Source organism: Ochotona princeps, chromosome 3 (assembly GCF_030435755.1).
Source record: "Ochotona princeps isolate mOchPri1 chromosome 3, mOchPri1.hap1, whole genome shotgun sequence".
Lineage (NCBI taxonomy): Eukaryota > Metazoa > Chordata > Mammalia > Lagomorpha > Ochotonidae > Ochotona > Ochotona princeps.
In genome coordinates this window covers 117654812-117677191 of record NC_080834.1, presented here as the reverse complement: position 1 = coordinate 117677191, position 22380 = coordinate 117654812, and the positions used below count along the sequence as shown (strand labels likewise).

General features: G+C 42.4%; 1 protein-coding gene across 1 annotated transcript in view; it reads right to left on the bottom strand.

Moving 5' to 3' along the window:
- Positions 1-22380, bottom strand: part of LOC131479844 (contactin-associated protein-like 5) — a 556228-nt gene that overhangs the window by 470714 nt on the left and 63134 nt on the right. The gene's annotated exons all lie outside the window — the stretch shown is intronic.

The following is a 22380-nucleotide window of genomic DNA, read 5'->3' as shown; positions in this document are numbered from 1 at the left end:
ATTCTGTTAGTGGGACCTATTCTGTGAAGAGAGAAGGCATGACACACACTACCCTCACTCAATTACCAACTGCTAGGAACACAGAGACACAAGTATCACTGCATCTTCTCCCCCATGGGACACTGAAGGACAGGCAAAGCTTCCTCTCACAGAGAAGACAAACCTAAAAAGGTCGTATAAGTCACCCATGGAAATAGCACAAAAAAAAAAAAAAAAAAAAAAAAAACAGCATATCAAGAATTCTTGCTAGGTTTGCTAATTTTTTTAAAAAAAGCTAGATTTATTTTTTCATTCAATCTTTCAGCATTGCAAGTCTGCAAGAGAAGCTTGTAAATGCTGTCACTGAATTTATTCCATGGGAAGAAGACTACTCATGACGGAGGCTCACTGTTTAAATACTCTACATCTTCAGTCCCCACGGACCCTACAGTAATTGCATCTAGAAAAATAATACAGTTTACAATGGTGTACTCTTACTTGTGTGAATACATTAGAAAATGATACTCATTCTAATAGCTAACTTCTGCTCTACAGAATAATAGAGAATAGTCCTAGAGTTTGTGTAGTCTTGAATCTAGAATTTCTATGAGAAAACACTCTGTTTAAACATCCTTAAATGTGACACAGCCCATTCTGCTAGACTTCTGTGATGAGATCTAAATTTGGCAAGTTTGAGGGCAAGGGCAGAAATACCAGCCTCAATATAGAATCCAGGATGATCCACTTTCGCATACTTAAAAGCGTATACACTTTCATGCTGGGAATGAAATTTTTCCTTCCCTTCAAAATGCATATTGAAATTTGATGTATTTGGTGATGGTGTTAGAGACAGGCTCACATAGAGGTGATTAGGGCATAAGAGGTCAGTCTTTCAGGTGGTTTTTATACTCTGATGAAAGAATTTTAGTTAGTGAGCTTCCTCTCTTTCTTCATCTCTTCACATTTACACAAATGAGAAACTAACGAAAAGACCTTCAGCAGCGGTGTACAATTTGATACTGGAGTTTGCAGACTCTAGAACTGTCTGTCAATAAGTTCAATTCACTGGAAATATCCTGCTTTCAGATTGTCATTTTTTCTCACAAACATATTTATTTAAAAAAAAACAATAGCATAATGGAAAATATAATAAAATGTTAGAATTTAAATTTAAATTTAATTTGAAAAATGAAAAGTGAAAAGAGGGAGGGAGGAAGAAGGAGATAGATACTATCCATGCACTCATTCACTGTTCAAATAACTCCAACAGATGGGGCTGACTCAGGTCAAAGCCAGGAGCCTAGGTCTCTAATGCGATTGTCAGGGGCTCAAGAACTTGGACTTCGTCCACTGCCTTCCTTGGCACATTAGCCAGGATCTGCATCAGAGGCAGAGGGAGCACAATTGTACTGGCCCTCCAGTATGGGATGCCAGCATTTTTACTGGTATTTAGCTCAATGTGCCACAATGCCAGACTCCAAAAAGTCTGTCAGAGCCACATAAAACATCCAAGACAATTGGTTACCTAACAGTTGTGTAACAACTCACTTCTTTGTATCTTCCGCTAGGTGGTGGCCCATTTGTGGGACTATAGGAAAAGCTTCGGCTTACTACAGGCCTTCCATAAAAAACAGTTGAGGGCCCAGCAGCGTGGCCTAGCGGCTAAAGTCCTCGCCTTGAATGCCCCGGGATCCCATATGGGCGCCGGTTCTAATCCCGGCAGCTCTACTTCCCATCCAGCTCCCTGCTTGTGGCCTGGGAAAGCAGTCGAAGACGGCCCAATGCTTTGGGACCCTGCACCCACGTGGGAGACCCAGAGGAGGTTCCTAGTTCCCGGCTTCGGATTGGCATAGCACCGGCCGTTGCACTCACTTGGGGAGTGAATCATAGGATGGAAGATCTTCCTCTCTGTGTCTCCTCCTCTCTGTATATCTGACTTTGTAATAAAATAAATAAATCTTAAAAAAAAAAAAGAACAGTTGAAAGAATGGAGTGTTGAGTAAATGAGTGAAAGCACAAGAAAAAGGGGGGGGGGGAGATGGTTTGATCAATCAATGTAAAAGTAATGATGCTTTTTCCCCAGTTTCCAGTTTGTACCTAACTGATCTGCTGGACAATGTCAAATGATTTCCTTCATTTATATAGACATATTTCATTCAAAATAAACTTGAAATGTGCCACTCATTTTAACATAAGTATTAAATTTTCATTCATTAGATTTAGTGTATTTTCAAAATAAATTGGAAAAGTAGAGCTTGCATTTTGCCCAAAGACAAAAACTTTAAAAAAGCATTTTAAGGGGCTGCTGCATTGGTCTAACTGATTAATCCTCTAATTTTAACTGTCAGCATCCCATATAGCCACTGGTTCGTGTCCCAATTATTCCACTTTCCCTCAAGCGCTCTGCTTGTGGCCTGGGAAAGTTATGATGACCAAAAGACTTGGGATCACACCCCTGCCTGGAAGAGTCAGAAGAAGCTACTGGCTGCTGGTTTTGAATTGGCTGCACCAAGACCACTGTGGCCATTTGAGGAGTGAACTTATCTCTATGCCTTTCCAAAAAAAAATAGTAATAACTATCTTTGACCTGAACAAACCCATAACTGAAGTAGAGATTGAATCAGTGATTAAAGACCTCCCAACAAAGAAAAGCCCAGGCCCAGACGGCTTCACTACAGAATTCTACAAAACATTCCGAACAGAACTGACCCCAATCCTCTACAAACTCTTCAAAACAATAGAAAAAGAGGCAACCCTTCCAAACTCATTCTATGAAGCCAACATTACCTTAATCCCAAAACCAGACAGAGAACTAACAGAGAAGGAAAACTACAGACCTATCTCTTTGATGAACATTGATGCTAAGATTCTCAACAAAATCCTAGCCAACAGAATTCAAAAACACATCAGACAGATCATTCATCCGGATCAAATAGGATTCATCCCTGGAATGCAGGGATGGTTCAACATTCGGAAATCCATAAATGTGATACACCACATCCAAAAACTGAAAAACAAGAATCACATGATAGTATCAATAGATGCAGAAAAAGCTTTTGACAAAATCCAACACCACTTCCTACTAAAAACCCTAACCAAGGTAGGCATAGTTGGAAAAATCCACAACATAATTAAAGACATATATGAAAAACCCAACGCCAGCATCATACTGAATGGAGAAAAGCTGGAACCCTTCCCACTGAGATCTGGAACAAGACAGGGATGTCCACTTTCTCCACTACTATTCAACATAGTCCTAGAGGTACTCGCTGAGACCATAAGACAAGAAGAAGAAATCAGAGGAATCCAAATGGGAAACGAAGAAGTCAAACTCTCACTATATGCAGATGATATGATTCTTTATGTAGAAGAGCCAAGAGACTCAATACAGAGACTGCTAGAACTTATACGAGAGTTTGGTAGAGTGGCAGGGTACAAAATTAATGAACAAAAATCAACAGCCATAGTGTATGCGAGCAGCCCCAAGATGGAAAAAGACTTAACCAGCAAGATACCATTCAAAATAACAGAGAAAAGTATGAAATATCTGGGAATAAATCTAACCAAAAATGTAGGAGACTTATTTGAAGAAAACTACAAACTACTTAAAAAAGAAATTGAACAAGACCTCAAAAGATGGAGTAACATCCCATGCTCCTGGATAGGTAAAATCAATATCATTAAAATGTCTATACTGCCAAAAGCAATATATACATTCAACGCAATCCCAATCAAATTGCCCAAAACATTCTTCATGGAACTGGAAACAATGATCCAAAGGTTCATCTGGAAGCACAAAAAACCACGGATAGCTAGAACCATCCTGAAGAACAGAAAGTTAGCAGGGGGAATCACAGTTCCGGACCTCTGGACATACTATAGGGCAGTGGTTATCAAAACAGCGTGGTACTGGCACAAAGATAGAGAGGAAGATCAATGGAGCAGAATAGAAACACCAGAAGGAAACCCACACAGATACAGCCAAATAATCTTTGACAAAAAGACAAACGACAATCCAGGCAAATGGGAAGGTCTGTTCAATAAATGCTGTTGGGACAACTGGTTAATAGCCTGCAGAAACAAAAAAATAGATCCACATCTCTCACCATACACTAAGATCAGATCTAAATGGATAACAGATCTAAACCTACATCCAGAAACCCTCAAACTTTTGGAAGAAAATGTTGGAAACACACTGCAACACTTAGGAGTAGGCCCCCACTTCCTAAAAAAGACTCCAAATGCAGTAGAAATCCAGACCAAAATAAACAATTTGGACCTCATCAAACTAAGAAGCTTCTGTACAGCTAGAGAAACAATCAACAAAGTAAAAAGGCAACCCACAGAATGGGAGAAGATCTTCGCACACGACATAGGTGATAGAGGGCTGATCTCCAGAATATACAAAGAGCTACAAAACAACCAAAATGTCAAAACAAACAAGCCACTCAAGAAATGGGCACGGGAAATGGGCAAACACTTCACAAAGAACAAACCCAAATGGCAAGTAAACATATGAAAAAATGCTCAAGTTCCCTGGCAATAAGGGAAATCCAAATTAAAACATCAATGAGGTACCACCTAACGCCAGTAAGACTGGCCCACATGAATAAAAGCACCAACAACACTTGGTTGGCGAGGTTGCGGGGAAAAGGGATCCCTACTCCACTGCTGGTGGGGCTGCAGGCTGGTACAGCCTCTATGGAAATCAGTATGGAGAATATTCAAACAACTCAAATTCAACATACCGTATGATCCAGCAATAGCACTCCTAGGAATATATCCAGAACAATTGTTTTATGAGAAACCAACATGCACTCCTATGCTCATAGCAGCACAATCAGTAATTGCAAAAACATGGAAGCAACCAAAATGCCCATCAGCTGAGGATTGGATAAGAAAGCTATGGTTCATCTACTCCATGGAATACTACTCAGCTATTAAAAAAACAAAATGCAGTTCTTTGTGGCCAAATGGGCCAAACTGGAAACCATAATGCTAAGGGAAATGAGCCAATCACAAAAGGTTAAATACCACATGTTTGCCTTAATTTAAGATGATATGATCTTATGTATAACATATTATGTTTTGAATGTTATATGTTGTGTATAAACTAAAATTGAAGTATAGGTGAGGTGGTCACAGAAGGTGGCTGGGAACTCGTATTTACTTTTAACATATTGGTTATCCATTACTATGTCAATTAATTCCATAATGATGTAAATTTTTGCTGATGGTATGTTGGAGCTTTCAATTGACTGGGGTGATACTCTGCTGGCTCTGTCTTCAGGCCAGAGAGGGTATACCTAAGAAGCTGTTGAACTTGACTGGACAATAAGATGCTGGACTCTATGTTTGGTATACTCTTGCAATGGGGGAATCTCAACTGAACTTGCGCTGTGGTTATGCAACAAGGTGGAGGAATCCACCATGGTGGGAGGGTTTGGGGAGGGGTGGGGAGAACCCAAGTATCTATGTAACTGTGTCACATAATACAATGTAATTAATGAAGTTAATAAATAATTAAAAAAAAGAGGAATGGCACAGCAATCCCAGCAGTGATTGGTACACTTGGAAAAACATAACTTAGGTGCTTCGGCTCTGGTGTCAGGAACACATGAGAGGGAAGACAACATCGCATCACTCTTGTGTGAAGGTACGCGTTTGCCTCTCTGCTGCTGAGTGAGGATATAAATTAGACAAAACGCAGCCCTGGCACTTGGCTGTTTCTTCACATCATCAAGGGGTGTCTGATGAATCCAGTAGGATGAATGCCTCAGGAAGACACAAGCCTCCCCCACCCACACACACATAAATGCACATCCTGTCAACAGTCACCACAAGGTGTCCAAGTTCAAATCAATGGTCAGAGGTAGTTACAGCATCCCCCCGCCTAGAATCTTCTTTACACCATCTTACAGCCAAAATCCTTCCACAACTACCTGCTGGTGTGTCTAAGGTGCTTGTGTATTTCTTAAAAGTTTAATATGTGTATATGGTTACCATTATCTGTGTGTGTGTGTGTGTGTGTGTGTGTGTGTGTGTGTGTGTGACTGATGACATTTCTGAGTGTCGGGTCTTGTTTTATTCCCTTAGTTTTTCTTGGTAGGATATTTGTTGTGCAACTACTGATTTTTTTTAAAAAAAATTTATTATTATTGGAAAGCCGGATATACAGAGAGGAGGAGTGACAGAGAGGAGATCTTCCATCCAATTATTCACTCCCCAAGTGAACCGCTACGGCTGGTGCTGCACCAATCTGATGCCAGGAACCAGGAAACTCTTCTGGGTCTCCCACACGGGTACAGTGTCCCAAAGCCTTGGGCTGTCCTCAACTGCTTTCCCAGGCCACAAGCAGGGAGCTGGACGGGAAGTAGAGCTGCCGGGATTAGAACCGGCGCCCATATGGGATCCCTTGGCATTCAAGGCGAGGACTTTAGCCACTAGGCCATGCCGCTGGGCCCCAACTGATTGTTTTAACCATGTTGTATTGTTCCTCTGTAGATATTTTTTTAAGGTTTATTTATTTTTATTACAAAGTCAGATATACAAAGAGGAGGAGAGACACAGAGAGGAAGAACTTTGGTCCAATGATTCACTCCCCAAGTCAGTGCAAGGGCCGGTGCTGTGCCGATCCGAAGCCGGGAACCAGGAACCTCTTCCGGGTCTCCCACGCGGGTGCAGGGTCCCAAAGCATTGGGCCATCCTCGACTGCTTTGCCAGGCCATCAGGGAGCTGGATGGGAAGTGGAGCCGCCTGGATTAGAACCGGCGCCCATATGGGATCCCGGTGTGTTCAAGGTGAGGACTTTAGCCGCTAGGCCACAGTGCCAGGCCCCCTGTAGATATTTTAAGTCAACTCATTTAAGTATGGGAATTTACCTTTTTGCTTTTATTATAATAGTCATGGATTAATGTATCAATCATTACAATGACCATGGAGTAGCCAAAATAGAAGGGATCTCATCACTACAATTCTATTCATGAGAACAAATCTTTTTTTAAGATTTATTTATTTTATTACAAAGTCAAATATACAGAGAGAAGGACAGAGAGAGAGGAAGATCTTCCATCCTATGATTCACTCCCCAAGTGAGCCACAACGGCCGGTGCTGGGCCGATCCGAAGCCAGGAACCAGGAACCTCTTCCGGTTCTCCCAAGTGGGTGCAGTGTCCCAAATCATCGGGCTGTCCTCAACTGCTTTCCCAGGCCACAAGCAGGGAGCTGGATGGGAAGTGGAGCCACCGGGACTAGAACCAGCGCCCATATGGGATCCCGGGGTGTTCAAAGCGAGGACTTTAGCCACTAGGCTACGGTGCCAGGCCCATGAGAACAAATTTTTAAAAAACACGTATTTACTCATTTATTAACAACTAGATTTGCAGATAGAGATTTCCCATCCACTGGTTTACTCCCCAGATGGCCATAAGCCATAGTACTAAGCTTGGGAACAAATATTTGTTCTTGAAAATGATCTGCGGAAATATTTGAGTTTAATAAGGTCTAAATTCCAGACTAAGAAGAAAATGCAAACAAGTAAACAGATCAACTGGTAGGAAGTGTGCATGGGTTATTATTTTTATTATTACTTTTTTAACCCAAGATCAATACTCCAGCCAGTAATGTTGGTTCCTAGCACTCCAGACTTCCAGCAAATCAACTTTTGTTTCCCACCAGCTCCAGGCGCTACTCTCTTCCACAAAGTCCTGGTCTTAGTGAGAACTAAATTTGGGGAGCACATGGCCTTGGCCTTGAGGCAAGCCTGCTGTGCATACCCCCACCTCTATGTTATGCATAAACTAAAATTGAAATGTCAATGAGGTGGTCACAGAATGTGATTAAGAACCCACATTTATTTTTAACATATTGGTTACTCATTGCTATGTCAATTAATTCCATAACGATGTAAATTTTTGCTGATGGTATATTGGAAGGGTCTCCTTAAGAAGCCGTTGAACTAGGCTGGACAGTAAGATGCTGGACTCTATGTTTGGTATATGCTTTCAGTGAGGGAATCTCAACTGAACTTAACCTGTGGTCATGTAACAGAGTGGAGCAATCCACCATGGGGGGAGGGTTTGGGGAGGGGTGGAGGAAATCCCAGTACCTATGAAACTAATACAATGTAATTAATGAATAATAATAAAAAAAATTTAAAAAGAATTAACTAAGAAAAAAAAAGAAAGTTAATTACAAAGTGAATAAAAGACCAATTTCATCAAAAAAAAAGTCAGTCTGCGGTTCAACATTGGAATTTGGAAAATGCATTGCGGACAGTCTATGCAAATGGAAATGCTGGACAAGATGTGCAGGCTTTCAGAACAGGAGAAATGAACTAGCCTTTCCTTTTGTCTGATGACTTGGGGCAGCCTGGGAAAGTGGATTTTTTATTTCATTTATTTTTTTTATTCTATTTTTATTACAAAGTCAGATATACTGAGAGGAGGAGAAACAGAGAGAAAGTGGAGCTGCCGGGATCAGAACCAGCGTCCACATGGGATCAAGGCGAGGACCTTAGCCATTAGGCCACGCTGCCGAGCCCCATTCATTTATTTTTTATTGGAAGGTCAGATTTACAGAAAGGAGGAAAGACACAGAGGAAGATCTTCCATCCACTGATTCACTCCCCCGGTGAACACATGGCCATAATCTGAAGGGGGGAGCCAGGAGGCTCTTTCTTCCAGATCTCCCATGCAAGTGCAGGGTCCCAAGGCTTCAGGACATCTTCCACTGCCTATTCAGGCCACAAGCAGGGAGCTGGATGGGAAGCAGAGCTGGTAGGACATGAACCAGTTCCCATTTTGGATGCTGGGGAATGCAAGGCAAGGACTTTAGCCACTAAGCTACAGCACCAGGCCTGAGTCTGGATATTATCCAGAGGATTAGAGCTAGGAGATCCCTGTCTTAGATCCATTTCTTCTTTTCACTCAGTGACTCCAAGTGATTCATTCAAGTGCGTTAAGCTCTATTGCTACTGCCTACAATACAAAAAGCATCTCTGCTCTGTTTAGCCATAGAATTCTCTAAAAGATGGAATGAGAAGAGACCTTAAAAGCCCCTTTTAAAACACAGAGTCCATGAAGAGATCATGAAGGTGTATGTGGATTGCTGCTTGAAACTGCTACCACTGAAAGCCATTACACTTAAGAACTTTACTTTTTTTTTTTATTATTTAACTTCATTAATTACATTGTATTATGTGACACAGTTACATAGATACTTGGGTTCTCCCACCCCTCCCCAAACCCTCCCACCATGGTGGATTCCTCCACCTTGTTGCATAACCACAGCTCAAGTTCATTTGAGATTCCCCCATTGCAAGCATACACCAAACATAGAGTCCAGCATCTTATTGTCCAGTCAAGTTCAACGTCTTCTTAGGTATACCCTCTCTGGCCTGAAGACAGAGCCAGCAGAGTATTATCCCAGTCAATTGAAAGCTCCATCATACCATCAGCAAAAATTTACATCATTATGGAATTAATTGACATAGTAATGAGTAACCAACATGTTGAAAGTAAATACGAGTTCCCAGCCACCTTCTGTGACCACCTCACCTATACTTCAATTTAGTTTATACACAACATATAACATTCAAAACATAACATGTTATACATAACATCATATCATCTTAAATTAAGGCAAACATGTGGTATTTAACCTTTTGTGATTGGCTCATTTCCCTTAGCATTATGGTTTCCAGTTTGGCCCATTTGGCCACAAAGAACTGCATTTTGTTTTTTTTAATAGCTGAGTAGTATTCCATGGAGTAGAGTGGCAGGGTACAAAATTAATGAACAAAAATCAACAGCCATAGTGTATGCGAACAGCCCCAAGATGGAAAAAGACTTAACCAGCAAGATACCATTCAAAATAACAGAGAAAAGTATGAAATATCTGGGAATAAATCTAACCAAAAATGTAGGAGACTTATTCGAAGAAAACTACAAACTACTTAAAAAAGAAATTGAACAAGACCTCAAAAGATGGAGTAACATCCCATGCTCCTGGATAGGTAAAACCAATATCATTAAAATGTCTATACTGCCAAAAGCAATATATACATTCAACGCAATCCCAATCAAATTGCCCAAAACATTCTTCATGGAACTGGAAACAATGATCCAAAAGTTCATCTGGAAGCACAAAAAAACACGGATAGCTAGAACCATCCTGAAAAACAGGAAGTTAGCAGGGGGAATCACAGTTCCAGACCTCTGGACATACTATAGGGCAGTGGTTATCAAAACAGTGTGGTACTGGCACAAAGATAGAGAGGAAGATCAATGGAGCAGAATAGAAACACCAGAAGGAAACCCACACAGATACAGCCAAATAATCTTTGACAAAAAGACAAACGACAATCCAGGCAAATGGGAAGGTCTGTTCAATAAATGCTGTTGGGACAACTGGTTAATAGCCTGCAGAAACAAAAAAATAGATCCACATCTCTCACCATACACTAAGATCAGATCTAAAAGGATAACAGATCTAAACCTACATCCAGAAACCCTCAAACTTTTGGAAGAAAATGTTGGAAACACACTGCAACACTTAGGGGTAGGCCCTCACTTCCTAAAAAAGACTCCAAATGCAGTAGAAATCCAGACCAAAATAAACAATTTGGACCTCATCAAACTAAGAAGCTTCTGTACAGCTAGAGAAACAATCAACAAAGTAAAAAGGCAACCCACAGAATGGGAGAAGATCTTTGCACACGACATAGGTGATAGAGGGCTGATCTCCAGAATATACAAAGAGCTACAAAACAACCAAAATGTCAAAACAAACAAGCCACTCAAGAAATGGGCACGGGAAATGGGCAAACACTTCACAAAGGAACAAACCCAAATGGCAAGTAAACATATGAAAAAATGCTCAAGTTCCCTGGCAATAAGGGAAATCCAAATTAAAACATCAATGAGGTACCACCTAACGCCAGTAAGACTGGCCCACATGAATAAAAGCACCAACAACACTTGGTTGGCGAGGTTGCGGGGAAAAGGGATCCCTACTCCACTGCTGGTGGGGCTGCAGGCTGGTACAGCCTCTATGGAAATCAGTATGGAGAATATTCAAACAACTCAAATTCAACATACCGTATGATCCAGCAATAGCACTCCTAGGAATATATCCAGACCAATTGTTTTATGAGAAACCAACATGCACTCCTATGCTCATAGCAGCACAATCAGTAATTGCAAAAACATGGAAGCAACCAAAATGCCCATCAACTTTACTTTTGGAAATCTTGATCTCAGCCACAAAACCAGCCCAAGAATTGGTGTCACAGAGAAAGCTTTGTCATGGAAGGTTGACACCCGTCCATGTGAACAGTGGAATGTGCCACAAAGGTGAGTAAAGTGGGAAAGGAGATGTCGGGGATGAGGATAATGGCTCAAGGAAGTCCTCCCTCTGTGGTGGGCAGCCTCCAAGAGACTGATTTTTGTCTCCTGAAATGCATGGCTGTAGATGGAAACATCTGCTCCAGCTGCACACACAGGCCTTCAAGGAGCTCCCATGTCTCTCTGGGCCCTTGCAGTGTCTCTGCCTTCTGACAGGGTGTGCATGTGCCCTAAGTTACTTACTCACTCCTGCAATGTGTGCAGAGGTTCACCTGTGTCTCATGAAGACGAGGAGCTTTGAAGGTACCAGGGCTCAGCCAAAGGCATGTAAAGAGCAGATACAAACAACCAGGGCTGCTTCTGTCACTTCCAAATGCCATAGGTCACATCCACATCTCTAAGAACAATCTCCCAAGAACGATGGATTGGGATGGTAGAATATATTTAACAAATCTTAAGAAGTCCTATTGAATATCTTCTAAGATTTTTGTAAAACAGGACGGGCGTCAAATGCAAATCCTCATGCATATGTCATTTATGATCCTCCATGTCATCAATACTTTGCTTCATGGCCATTTTTACCATTGTCTGTTACAACATAAAGGCCACTGCCTATAGCATCGCATTCCCATAAAAGTAAAAACCCATCCTAGGCGACAGAAACCATCATAATTGTTACACACAACTAGCTGTTCATAGAAGCCTAGTGCTATTTGCCAATGACTTAGCCATACACCAAGGTCTACCAAGGCTTTTGAACCAGAGGAAATACCTGAAATTATGTAGGTTTAGCTTTGTAAAGCCTTTGTAAACACAAAGGAGGGCATTGAAGAGTGACAAAATCCTCAGAATGACTCCATCAATTAGTGGATTAGCCTGGACCAACCTCAGGTTTTCTTCTTTGTCTACTGTTGATCCCTGCTAGCCTAGAGGGCCCAGGGACAGACAGAAAGCTCTTAGGTGATGCCAAAAGTTCCTGTGGATAATATTCACCCCAGACTTATTTAAATGAAGCTGACTAATCAGAAGAAAACGTATATCTTTATCTCAAGTCCCTCCATCACAACTACTTAAGGATTGCACAGCTCTGTCTGGCTGTGGCTTCAGCATCCTGCAACTTTGTGGACCAGTGAACATCACCTGGAACCAAACCCCAATCAAACCTTGATTTTGGGCCCTGCTTGGGGTGGCTTACTAGATAAAGTCCTCACACTGCACTCACCAGGATCACATATGGGTGCGGGTTCTAGTCCCAAAGCCTTGGGACTCTGCACCCACGTGGGAATCCCAGAAGAGACTCTGGGCTCCTGGTTTTGGATCAACACAGCTCTGACCATTGAGGCTGCTTGGTGAGTGAATTATTGCATAGAAGATCTTCCTCTGTGTCTTTCCTCATCTTTGCATATCTGACTTTCCAAAATTAATTAATTAATTAATTAATTAATTCATTAAAAATGCTTGGTATTACTATCATTCTGGTCTCAATAGCCCCACTATTTTGGTGCAGTTTTTATCTCAAATTTGATGTGTTGGCTGGGAAGTGGTGCGAGTTCTCCCTTGCTTGGTTTTCATCCCCTATCCTTTCCTCTTTTTGCCTGTGGACTGGCCACTTGCATTGCCCTTTCTGGACTGCTGACCTCCGCTGGATTTGACTATCACAGAGCAATAGACCACGAGGTAAGACTCTATCCAGCTTCTCCTGTTCCAAAAAGCCCTCTCCAAACTCCTCCGGACCTTCTAAATTGTGTGCATGTCATGCTTCCTCTGGGAACCAGATTCCCTTCTAGCTTGAAATTCCAGGTAGGGGTATCTTCCTCGCATTACGGCTAGCTATGGTGTACTTTGTCAGGGCAGGACAGGACAGGACAGGCAGTGCTAAATTGCAGATGGAAGATACTTTTTTACTTTAATTTTCTAGCAGATTTGGGCAATTTCTGTCACTGTAACGGCAAGCAGTCTCAAGTTCCATATTTCCAGGCCTTTGGAATCTGCTCCCACCCCTCTCTTATTCCTCCTAATCCTGTCCCCTTCCCTCCATCCTTCATACTCCTGTTCTTTCTTTTGTTTCTCTTGTCCCCCATCGTGTGAAGGATCCTTGCCACTACAGCTGCAAGGAAGGTCTCTGTCCTCACCCAAGGCTCTCTCTGACCCCTCACCCTCCATGTTTTCCACTGCTCACTCCCTTACACATACACACACACACACACACACTCAAAACCTTCCTCCTCCATATTCTTCACTTCCTGCATGTACACCACGTTCCCAGGTCCCCTCCACTCCACTTCCTGTGAACAAAACCTGTCAGCCACCTTCTCTTTCTCCTCCATGTGACAGGACACCATCTGCCACATCCCCTCTCTCCTCCATGGCACAGGACACCGTGTGCCATCTTGCCTTTCTCCATTTTCACTCTGTCTATTCTGCTCTCCCTTTTAGGTCCTTCCGAGTTAGCCCCAATAAGGCCCCCTCCTCCCACACATCCACCTCAGGGCCTAAACTCTCTGGCTCTCCCACCCACCCCATCCCCATGCCCAGCAGCTCTTCCCACGTTTCTTTCTTCTTGCTGCTACAGCTGCAGCAGCTGATTTGAGTTCTATTTTGCTCTTGTCAACTGATTACCATCTATTTGAAAGAAAAAAGCAAAATCCTGTTACTTGCCAAACTTGATTTAACATTTATATAGCAAGATAATCTGATGTGAACTTGTTCTAATCCATTGCCACAGTATTCAAAAGCATGGCATAAACCCACTTGCTCTTCCTGACTGATTTACAGAATTCTTCCAGGTTAAAACATGTTGCAGAAGGGGTGGGAAATCATGAAAGGTTTGAGAGGAATTATCTTGTATGATTTATATGCAACGCAATTGATCCTTGTCCTCAAAAATTGCCTTTAGAATTTTCTAAATATTTATCATTGGTGTGATTGTTTTTTCTAATGTACAGTTTAGGTTAATTGTAAACCTGTGCTCTTGTTTCAAGTTTGTAGTGGACATCAGACCTTTGCTAAATGTTTCCTAGGGCTTTTATTTGATGGTTTTCACTTGACAATGTCATGTCATTCATCTGGTGTTTCCAACTCCTTTCTTCACTCCTTTCTCTCTCTCTCTCTGTCTCTCTGTCTCTCTGTCTCTCTGTCTTTCTCTCTATCATGCTGAGTGACACAGGCTGCACAATTTGCTCTCCAGAACTTAAATGGATGGTTAATGTGTCAGACCAAGGAGTCTAATTATCTTCTCAGGAACATCACCTTAAAACTGTCCGGACAAATTTCTAGCTCAGTCCATTAGGAAATTTACGGATAGAACTGAGCATCGGCTTGGCTAACATCCCAAGGCTGCCTCTGTGGCCCACTTTACCACAGGCACAGAGAAGAGTGGTTGGTCAGGTAGCAGGAGGCCCATTAACCTATTCTCAAAGAGACCCCTTAAAGACAGTCCATTCTCAAGTAGCACCTGCTTCTAATGTGGGAAGCTAGAAGATAGGGCAATCAGCTTCCAATGACAGAAGTGGTTTTCAAAGAATCCTGTCAGCTCTGCCAAGAGCCAGGCCCAGTAGAAATGGAACCTCCCTGGGGGTCAAAGAATTCCTGGGTCAGAACCATGGTAGCCACAAGCTAGAAAGCCCTTCGTTCTGCCCAGTTCCCAAAGAATTCATAACAATGGAGGATGGCCTATGTCAGTAGTGTCACAGGTAAAGTTGTAGATTTCGCCCAGAGACACCAACTGTTCTGTATCAGCTTCCTTTTCAGGCCAGCTCTCCTCTCTGTCCAGCCAGGCAGTGGAAGTCAATAGGATGTCTCCTCTGAGTTTCCAGTACCCTACATGAAAGGACAAATGGCCCTGGGCCTCACATATGCCTGGCCAACTTCTGGATTTGGATAATAGCAGAATTTTCCTGGGTGTGCCCAGAATTGAAACTCCAGTGCCCATTTGTGTAAGACCTCAGAAACAGTTTTTACTAGCTAGCACTGTAGCCTTGAAGGCCACTGTCTGCTGGAGCCCTGGCTTTACCATAGGCTCTTCCTTTGCTCCTGCTGAGCTCAGAAAGGCCAAAATAATCACCCTAGTTCCTGCTAGCAACCAGAGTCCCCATGAGCAGAAGGAAGGAAAGAGCACAGGACTAGGAAAAGGCCAGATTATCTCCAATGGAACACAGGCACTATGCATCACACAACCATACATGTCATTTTTATTTGTTCTTTTCATATCTTGACTATTTCTCAAGGCCTTAGTACACAGTCTTAACCAGTTTTTCATGGATGACCCAGCCTAAGCTTCCCCACTAATGCCATACGACAAAAGTCTGGGGTATTGAGGCTGAGTGGAGGTGACACCAGTAGCCTGCCAAAGCCAAGTGGACACTCCATCCAAGAATGGCTAGAATGCAGAGTATGCACAGAAGTTCAGCAACTGCCATGATGATCCATGCTCCACCACAGAGACACCTCCAAGAAGCTCCTCAGGACCAACCCTCAGAGACAACGGGAAGAACTCAAGCCATCTTTTCAAAAGGACATTTGATAACTAAATCTTCCCTCCATTTTTGTGTAATGCACACTCAAATATAGTTTTTTTTTCCCTAACAAAACCATTATCCAGTTTATTTTGCAGAGCTAGGAGCCTCACATTCCTCCCCAACCAGATTGTGTCCACTGCCAACAGAACACTGCCCAAACTCAGCTCTAAGAGGCCATGGGTCCCCTCCCCTTAACCCTGCCTCACTTCTTCCAGTCCCCTCGCCCCCACCCCCCCCAACTTCTCCCTCTTGCCCGCAGATCCTTGACTCCTGTCTCTTACCTAGGGTAGGCTTGCTGGACCGGCCTCTACAGTCACCTGACTTCACTCTCTTTGAGGGGATTCTGTACCACCAAAGGAACTCCCATCACCAATGCCTCACTCAGTAACAAACTCCTCCTGCCCAATCTGTTCCACTGTTTTTCCTCAAAGAGCCCTTAAGGCTAAGTTGCCTACTCACCAGTTGCAGGGACATCAACTGGATGAAAACCAGTCCATAAAAACTTCTGCAAGAACAAGTGTCTTCCACTGTCTTCCATACCTGGCTGCTACCACACCATCAGATCCAACATCTCTCCTCCCTAGCCTGGTGACTCAGCCCTTCTCAAGGCCCTTCACCCACTCTCCCTCCAACCTTGGTGGATTGGACCACACTTGGTGATCCTGACCATACCTTCAGCTGTCAAACACCTTGGTCACACTTTCTGGTATCATGTTACTTGCCTCAGATGTTTTACTCATACCAAGCGTGAGTGGTTTGTCACTTCCTTGTGACTAACCACACTCAAACTTTCCTGACTACCTCACTTCTCTCCTGATCCTCTTCCTGACAACAGATAATCTTTTCCTCTTCATTGCAGCTGGATTCTCCCCATTAGGACATTGGAACCCATGGAATACTGAAGGCATGTGTCTGTGTGGCACTGCAGAAACTCAGTATCAAGCCATGATCTTCATACAGGATTATCTTTCAGGGTGTCTGGGATCTCCAGGGCCAATTTCTTTTTGGCCAACCCCTGCCCCATCTCTCAGCATAGCTCAATTTAATTGCCCTGCCTCCAGCACCAATTCCTCTTTTGTGAAGTTTTCCTCAGTTTCAGTCAACTGTTATGAAATTCTAGCAGGTGCCCAAATCGGGGAATCAATTACTGGACAGGAAGGTCCAGGTGGGGTTTAACACACACATGCCCAGGGTCTACCATCTGCTGGAACTTGCTCCCACCTTCTGGCCATAGCGACAGTGGTGCAGTCCAGGATATGGTCAATGAAATCACATCCCATGGATCATGCAGAAAGAGAACGGGAACAACAGATCAGATTTGGGAGGCATCCTGACTCACAATAAATTAGATGCTCCTCCATTGGGAAATTTTCCATGTCCAAACTGCTGTGCCTGCACAGACCCCCCCCTATTTTTTTTATTCAATCAGGTCCTCTGTAACCCTACCTCCCCTGAGTTGTCGCCCCTATTCAACAGGAGGCAGCCAGGTAAGACCAGCAGCAATGCATTTCCAACAAAGTGTTAGGAATGTTAGCCTAGAGGGCCCAGGGGCAGGCAGAAAGCCCCTAGGTGGCGCCCAAAGTTCCTGGTGAGAAAAGCAGCACCAGACTCGTTTAAATGGAGCTGACCAATCATCATCACTTAAGGAATGCATGGTTCAGTCCGGGTATGACTTGGATTTTTTCTTTTCCACTTGCTTTATTTTTATTGGAAAGTCAGATATACAGAAAAGATCTCCCACCCCTTGATTCACTCCCCAAGAGACCACAATGGCTGGAGCGGAGCTGATCTGAAGCCAGGACCCAGGAACTTAATACAAGTCTCCTCAGTGGGGGCAGGGTCCCAAGGCTTTGGGCCGTCCTCGACTGCTTTCCCAGGCCATGGCAGGGAGCTGGATGGGAAGCAGGGCTGCCGGAATTAAAATTGGCATCCACAGGGGATCAAGAGGAGGACTCTAGCCACCAGGCTACCACGCTGAGGCCTGCTATCTTATGGACCAGTGAATCTCACCTAGGAGCAGACCTCAATAATAGCTTGGTTTTACCATCATTCTGGTCTCAGTAGACTCGCTGTTTCTGTGTGTTTTCTATCTGACAATCCCTACGCCAGTACTTTCTATTTCTGCATCAAACCAGCAGCTGCCATTTTGTGTATTTTTCATGACAAAATCTTTTATTAGATCCTTATTTCTCCTGAAAAAGAAAAGACAGTTTTATTTGCTTATTAACAGCAAAACATTAATGGAGAAAAGTATATAACTTTCAAAATAATTTGTATTCCCCCCACTCTTCTTGCCTTCCTTTTTTCTTCTTACAGTTTTTTTTTTAATCAATCTCCTCCCTTCAGAAAAAAAAAAATGTTAGGAGCCAAAGACTTATGGGCCTTAGACTTGGCCTACCTGACAGCCTGTTGCATTGCAAAAGCCTGCAGGCAGGGCTACAGCAAGCAGGATATTAGGCCAAAACATCCTCTGTAGAGCAAACAGAATACAACCTCCACCCTTGTTCCTGTTCAGATAATTAGTTCCTCCCCTGTTTCAATGTAGCTGATTAGTTCCTTCCTGCTTCAGTGAAGATAATTACTCCCAGGAAACCCCTCCCTTTCTCCCCCTCCCCTAGAGAAGGTATATATATGAGGAGAAAAAATAAAGAGAGAGGCACTCTTTTCCACCAAGTACGAGTGTCCGTGTGTTTCTTGGGCCAGCAGCCCGGCATTCCCAGTCCACCCTCAGGGTCTGAGCGTCGTGTCCTGCAGGTCGGGACAAAAAAATAAACAATAAGCATGAAAGAACCAAGGGAAAAACAGATAAGACAGGGTCTGGAGCTCAGGCAGGACAGGATGCCCCTGTGGTACGCTGCCATCCCAGGTCAGAGGGGTGGAGCTCAGGCAGGGCAGGACGCCAATGTGGCACGCTGCCATCCCAGGTCAGAGGGGTGGAACTCAGGCAGGGCAGGGAGCCTGTTAGAGGAGTTGCTGTGTATTTCGATTCTTGCACTTCATATTCTGTTTTGTGCTATAGTGTCTGAGAAGACAGCAGCTGAAAGCCCAGGTAACTGGATGCTGCCACCCATGAGAGGGACCTGGATGTGAAATGGCACCCCTTGCTGGCAGCCTTGGCTTATCTCTTGCCTCTAATTGGAGGAATGAATTAGCTGATGGAAGATCGCTCTCTTTCTCTCTCTCTCGCACACATACTCTGATGTTACAATAACTTACAGAGTAAATTTTCAAAGGGTCAAAAAAGATAAGTAAAAGTAATACATACGCTCCTTTATCAATATTTGCATGGATATTTGTGCATTTTACCTGATATTTTCCATCTGAAGAAATGGAGATGATTTTTCCTTCCGAATATGTGTAGAATCAAATAGTAAAGATGTGTTTTGCATTAATAAAATATAAAAAAAACAAAAGAGGGTTCTGAATAAATAGGATATTTACACTGCTGCTTTCAAATTAACATTGACTCCTTATATGATCCTACTTTAAATAACATTTTTTGCTGGCAACATACATATTTTATTCACTACTATTAAAATACCAATAGTTACAGATGATACTGAAGCTAAATTGTGCACATTGCCTAGATTATCACTATAAATTTGTTTTGCATATGGGATTTGGAACTTAAAGGAGTCACTTGTACTTATAGGTGAGATAAAATTCCTTTAAGCATTGCACACTTAATGGCCTACTTTGCATAAAGACGTAAGGCATGCATTTAGTTAAGCTCTTACGCCCAAAAAGAAAAAACAAACAAACAAAAAAAATGTGTTCTGCATCTTAAATGTCGACAAATATCTTGTTCGAGTTACAAGCAAGTCTAGATTATCCTAAAACCTGCCAAGATCAATAAAATTATACTTCAACACAACAAATGGCGAAATACTAAAATGAAATAGACACGAGACAGCTGAATGGTACCTTATAGCCTTTTCAAGGTATATAGCAGCCGGTCCTGTATATAAACTAAAATTGAGATGTCAATGAACTAATCATAGGTTGTGGTTAGGACTTTTTTTTTTTTTTTTAACATACTGGTTACTCAAAACCATGTCAATTCCATAATATTGCAAATTGCTGTTGATGTTATATTGAGACTCTTAATTGACTGTGATGATATTCTACCAGCTCTAACTTTGGACCAGAAATGGTCTCCCCAAGAAACTGTTCAACCCATCTGGACAATACGTAGCTGGACTCTGCTTGGTATATGTTTGCAAGGAAAGAATCTTGATTGAATTTGAACTGTAATACTGCATGAAGGTGGAGGAATCCACCAGGGGGGAGGGGAGGTGGAGGGGTGGGGGGATTTCCAGAGCCTATGAAACTGTCATATAATACAAAATAATTAAAAAAAAAATGTTAGGTAGAAGCAACAACTCATGTTTTAGCTTCATTCATTTTCCTAATGTTGCCTGTAATTTAACGTTGCAAACAGCAAAATCAAAAGCATTGTATCTATTGAATTTGACCCTGTCTTCGTTCTCCATTTGGAAACGCTATAAAATTAACTCATAAGGAGCCGACGCCATAACAATTGCTCTCTGAAGTAAGAGATGAAGAGGTCAAACCTCTAACCTCAGGTCCCTCTCCAAACTGATTTAGCAATTGCTCTTTTTAAAAAGATGTATTTATTTCTTTGAAAGGCAGAGAAATACAGAGAGGCAGGTAGAGCTCTAGAGAGAAGTCTTCCATCTGCTGGTTTGTTCCCCAGATGGTGTCAACAGTTGGGGCTGGGTCAGAATAAAGCTAAGTTCTGTGAACTTTATCTCAGTCCTTCAATGTGTGTGACAGGGCATCAAGCATTTGGATCATCGCCCTCCATTCCTCAGTTCAATAAGAAGGAAGTGTGTCAGAAACAAAGTAGCCAGGCTTTGAATTGGCATGCATAGAGCATGCCAGCATTGCAAGAGGTGACTTAACCTACTTGAGTGCTTGGTTTTGGAACACAACTTGGACACTTATGTTGTATTCTTTGCTGTGGTAAAACACAATAAATTCACAGAAAGAGCCTCTGAACTCAGAAGTCAAGCCTCTACTTTATTCATATAATATATATGTATAAATATATTATATATAAACGTATATGATATATATAAAGTTTATACACATCATCATTAATTTATTTATGTATACTATACGTAAAGTATATCAAGTGTATACACATTATTATTTTATTATATACATTATATATACACTATAAAGTATAAACATGCAGCTATTATAAAGTATATACACATACATATTACATGCATGTAAATATATATGCTATTTTATATATGATCTAAATTCCCTAACTTTTCTATATCAGGACATACAGCAACCCATTGATCTTGTATCTATGCCTGTGCTAAAACTGAACTGTCATTGAATATTTCAACTCTCGAATGCAGCGTTCCTCTTCATTGTTTTCCTCAACACACTTGAACTGAGCACATACCGAGTGTCAGCATTTCTGGTAAGACTTGGGACTTGAAGTGATGACAGAGTTGTCCAGAATTGATGCAAATGACTATCCATGGCTCTGTGACAATGCATGTCAGGCTGTAGAAACCCGAAGCAGGGGTTAGTCCGGCCTAGGCATTATTTCAGAGTTTAAATTGTTTAATTGCTTTTTTTAAATTTGGAAAAGCTGATTTATAGCAAGAAGGAAAGACAGAGAGATCTGCTCCCATTGGTTCACTCCCCAAATGGCGCCAACAGCTGGAGCTGAGCTGATCTGAAGCTACAAGCCAGCAGATTCAGCCTTGTCTCGCATATGGGTACAGGATCTGAAGACTTTGGACTATTCTTCACTACTTTCTCAGTCTGCAAGCCAGGAGCTGAATGGGAAGTGGAGGAACTTGGAACACGAACTTGTGCCTACATGGGATACTGGCACTTGCAGGTAGAGGATTAAACTGGTGAGCCATTGCATTGTCCCCTTTTTTTCAGGATTTTCAAAGTGTTCTGTCTAAAATTCTCCTTGAATTTTCTAGTTACTAATCTTTGCATGTGGTTTACTGGGAGTATGTCATAATCAAGTCAATAAGCACAATAACGAAGTGGCAGCTGATACAGGATTCTTTGGGCAACTCCTGATATGTTTCAGTAGTCAGCAGAGACTGTGCCCTGGTAAGGTGGTGCTGAGCAGAGGACTGCGTCCTCCTTATTACAGAGATGATGACTCAACACGTTCACGCTGCACTGAATGACTAAACTGACCTTTGGACCAAGGCCATTGTGTCTTTCTGCACTGCAACTAGTAGAACAAATGGAGGCTTGCAACACTGGTGGCTAAGGTGACCCACACTGACCTGACTTCCTTGCACGACTACAGCTCTTTCCCTCTTAAGTTTTCAGAGCACCTCAAAACATGGCCCATTACTTGATCCACATGCATGGTTCTGAAACACTCTTCCATAAAATGCTTTCCTCTCAGATTGACACCTTCCCACCTGCTTTTGTCTCTATAATCCTGCTAATGTTTGATGGAGTGATGACAAAAAACCAGAAACCTGTCAACTTGTTTACTTTCCTCAAGGCCTGTCACAGTT